The 4,601-nt window shown below is 36.5% G+C and overlaps 1 pseudogene; it reads right to left on the bottom strand.

The window, feature by feature from the left end:
* Nucleotides 1–3,542: 3,542 nt before the first annotated feature.
* LOC121490159 lies at nucleotides 3,543–4,019 on the bottom strand (annotated as a pseudogene).
* Between the last annotated feature and the right edge of the window lie 582 nt (nucleotides 4,020–4,601).

The raw sequence follows: 4,601 nt of genomic DNA, 5'->3' as shown, positions 1-4,601 counted from the left end.
GCAGAAGGTAAATACTTCCCTATGTTTGTTCAGACAAACCATCAAATTCTTTATAGGTGCTCACTCATTTCTCATCACTTCTGTTTAGCGTGCTTCTTGCTATGATTTCTTTTATCTCCATTATCTTTCTAATAATCACCAACCATAGTTCTTTATGAAAACCAGATCCAACTCCCTATAAATTCCTTTTCCAGTGAATTTATTTTATTTATTTGGAAATATCTACAAGATACCAATTTATATTCTACTTCTGTCCTTCCTGGCTCTTCTGCTTCAGTGTTTTACCTGTTGTTTATTAGATCTTGGTTAACTTAAGACAATATCAGAGATAAAGTTTTAGAGATATTTTTCATCTTGGCTTCCTGACCTGTGGGATTTTGGATTCATTCTAAGTCCTTCTGGCAAGATAGCAGATTCAATATAATGCAATTAGCTGTTTCTCTGATATATATATATATATATATATATATATATATATATATATATATATTTTTTTTTTTTTTTTTTAAAGAAGAGTGGCAGGTATAAATCTTGAGTTTCATCACCATTGATGCTGCCATTTCTCTCCATCTGTCTAATTGCTATTGACCGTGGAAAGTAGTTTTTGATTGAGGCACAATGTAAAGTAATATTGATTACAGTAAATGAACTTTTGTGCAGTCACTGAGTCAATTAAGGAAAAAATTTGTAGAGCTGCATCTCATGTAACAAAGTCCAATTTTCACGTCACTGACTCATAGCTCTGGTTCCTTGGCCTATGCCTGGATATTTGAAGTAAATCCCTTCTTTTGTTTAATATCAAAATCCCATTGCTCTGAGCAGAAGGATAGTAAAAGTAAGTCTGTACTCCTGCTGTTCAAATAGAACAGAAGGAAATTAGAACAAAACCAGATTTTACTTTTAATCCTTCAAATAAGAAGCTTTTCCACATGCATTTTTTATCAAAGCAATATACATTTTATTCTAGTTTAACAATCAAGAAATCCATATCAAAAAAATATCAGCAGTTTGCAGCTGGTGACACACTAGAAGGAGGCTTAACTCTGATTTTGCTGAGATGGCTGCTAATGATAGCATTGTAGGTGGATGAAGCACCTTTCACCCTGTAATGCTTTATAGAAATCACTCCTGCCAGCTGTGACTGCTGCTGCTTAGGCCTTTAGGGACTTAGAAGCAGTGACAGAAATGCCACATGGAGAGGGAATGCAGAGATGAAAAGCACAAGGCCATAGGACAGATATAACCTTATGGCAAGAGACCCATTCAGGAGCAAGGAGAAATTCTTTAGTTATACGGTACTTCTGAAGTTTGAACATGGGGGGATGAAGGTTTACAACCTTGTGATCTGCTATGTTAACCTATCTATAGAAATTTACACTGGCTTCTGATCCCAGTGCCTCAGTGCCCCTGGGTTATAAAGGAGAAAACCAGTAGGTACATATGTAATATTAATATATCTTATATTCTATTTAATTTTTATTGGATTTTCACCACAATTGATGCCGTGAAAACAAAATTTAAGTATTACTCTGAGTTTGGGTACTCAATCCCTAGCAAATCTGCATAGCATCACTGCGTAAAATGCAACACTTACTTTTAATAATGTATTGCAACTTACAATATTAGATCATCTAGTATTTTGAGCCCCAAACTATTGTGTGAGATGGGAAGGCCATTGCTATTATTATTATTTTGTCTCTGTGTTACAAAAGTCAAAATTAAAGCTTGTGAGTTTTAATCAACTTGCATGAAACTGTGCAGGCAGCGATGATTGTTTAATATCAGATCTAGAGATGACTTCCTTTAGAAAATGTCACTCAGTGATTGAGGTTCATTCCGTTTTTGCTGACATGTGTCACCAAAGTATTTCCCATAGAAAACCTTTCACTCTTATGCCAATGAATCTCAAACTCGTAAGCCACTAAATATCTTCTTTCAAATACACTGACTCTTTTTTCAAATACCAATTTTCTTGGTAATTGGTATCTATGACTATTAGAATGTAACTTGTTTTAGAGTTTGTTTTAGAGTTCACCTTGCATGAGTCGAATGATTCATATTGGCTTTAATAAAGAACCCTATGCCAGCATTAGTCGGGTAGGCTTTTAGAAAAATATACTCCTTAATATATCTATTTTATAGGTTACTCAATGAATTTCAGCTTTCTGGTTCCCAGGCCAAAAGTACTGACCATCTTCATTACAGAATTTGATTACTGCTAATTTATTATAAGACAATAATTAGTGTAATTATATTATCCTACTGAATAAATCAGCCACTATCCCCACCCTGACTTTCTGCAGATAAAATACTTGCCACAGTTCTAATATGAGAGTGATCAAGGCTTTTGCTAAGGCAATACATCATATAATCTTGAGCACTGGGAGAAATTGGTTCAGGTAAAAACATCTTACTGACTCCAATAGCACTATAACTCTCTTATGAAGATTAAATCATAGTCATAAAACAGGGTTGTGTTTTTTTGTGCTTTACCCCTCAGTGGATGCCTCCTGTGTATGGTTGAGCAGGTTGGGCACTGTTAAACCATTCTTAGAGATCTTCTACCCACAGTGATGACAATCATGGTTAATTTCATTCAAACATTGAGTGCCCACTATGTGATTTTTTCTAGAAAGTAAGGATGTAGTTAAATAAGATGATCTAGGTATTTGTTTTAATAGAGCCAGTATTTTAGCATGTGTGTGTGTGTGTGTTTATATGTTGGTGGGGGAGTGGAAAGAAGCAAATAAAATAATCAAGAAAATATATCAGTAGTTATGTGGTATGATTAAAGTAAAATGGGATGATGTGAGAGTGACCTCAGGGCTCTTTTAGATGAAGCATTCATGGAGGGCATCTCTGAAGATGTGCCATTTAAGGTAATATCTGAATGACAAGGAACTATCCAGCCATGCAATGACCTGGAAAAAGCATTTCAATCAAGGGAAGAGGAAATCCAAAGGCTACATGAAGAAAACATGTGCATCTGGAGTGTAATAAGCAAGAGGAAAATGATACTAGATAAACTCAGGAAGTAGAGGGGAAGAGCAGACTGTAGATGCTAACTGATGAAAGTAAAGAGTTCACATTTCATTTTAAATTCATGCAGGGACCAGAGTGTTTTGTACCATCACATGGAGATGGAAGGCAGCCTAGCTTAGTAAAAGGGTGCAAATTCACCATTCGATTTGAGCAAGGTGATGTATTTGCTGAGGCTTTGGATGTTATGCTAAATTCAAATTTTCTTCTAAAGTTGCTGGGAAGCAAGGAAGAATGACCATATGATTTCCCTTTTAGAAAGATTCCTCAGAGAATAGATTAGAATAGGATAATACTGGAGACTGGTTAACCCTATCAATTTTCTATTAACACATAATAATCACAAATATGGTGGCTTAAACAAAACTCATTTTTTAACTCTCAGGTGAGTAAGTGAGAAGTCTAAGTGGGCTTGTCTGTTTTTTTTTTTTTTTTGCTGTATCATTATTTTTAATGTCCAACATTTATAATATGAGGGCCGAGGCTTTCTCCTCAACTCAAGTTTATAAATTTTCAATTGGCTTGTGAGGCCAATGTGGATACTTCTTGTCTAATTTGGTTTCTGGGAAGACTTCATTCAGGTCCTCAATGGTCAGCTGATCAAATGGAATTATGTTCTTCATCTTCTCCAGCTCTTTTTCATATTCTTCAATCCTGGCCTTTGAGAGGGGCAAAAACTCAGCTTTTCACATCTTCTTTTTCCTCAGCATCCACCTGGACAGTGGATTTATCCTCTGGCACAGGAACCTTCAGGGCATTAAACTTCTTGTCGGAGTCATCTACCAAGCCAGCCTTTGCCACATTGGCCTTGTAGTAAGCCCAGTCGATAGTAGGTGGTTTCTCAGTAAGAGTAGCCAACCTGGAGGTAAGCATCTCATTCCAGGATTTCAGAGAGTTGGCAATGCTTTCTGGTTTTGGGGTATGATCTCCCCAAAAGCTACCCAGTCAATGGTTTTTAGAGCAAGTTTTAGCCCAGCCATCTTGAGATCCTTCACTGACCCCGGCAGCCCACAGTCCACAGCAGCCTTGTCTGGGTTTTTAGCTTAGGCTCTCAGAAGGCTAAAAACAAGGATTGTCCAGGATATGCTTCTATCTGGAAGCTCTGGGACATATCCAAAGCTATGCCTCCTTGAGGAACAGTATCAGAAGTTTAACATTGAGAGAAATAGATGTAACTAAAGTAACTAGTACTAGAGATATGAACAAGCAAGTAACAATAACAAGCCTCAGAAGGGGGAGCAGTACTCAGAGTTGCTACAATATCTTATCTAAAATGTCCAGTTGAGAGAGAGAGAGAGAGAGAGAGAGAGAGAGAGAGAGAATACGCACAGAAACAGGGAAGTATGATCCATATGCCAGAAAAACAGACAAACAACACACAAAAATCATGCAACATAAACTGCTTGGAAAAGTGACTACACGCTATATTTAAGAAAAAAGACTTGAAAGTAGCTGTAATAAACATGTTTAAGGAACAAAAGGAAATAATAATTAAAAGTAAAGAAAGGTATGGTGGGCGAGAGCAAAGTTGAGATAGCAACTGGAATCTGTAAGAAATGTTA

This window comes from Vulpes lagopus, chromosome 4 (genome assembly GCF_018345385.1).
Source record: "Vulpes lagopus strain Blue_001 chromosome 4, ASM1834538v1, whole genome shotgun sequence".
NCBI lineage: Eukaryota > Metazoa > Chordata > Mammalia > Carnivora > Canidae > Vulpes > Vulpes lagopus.
The sequence above is the reverse complement of the archived record's forward strand: the minus strand, read 5'-3'. Positions and strand labels throughout refer to the sequence as shown.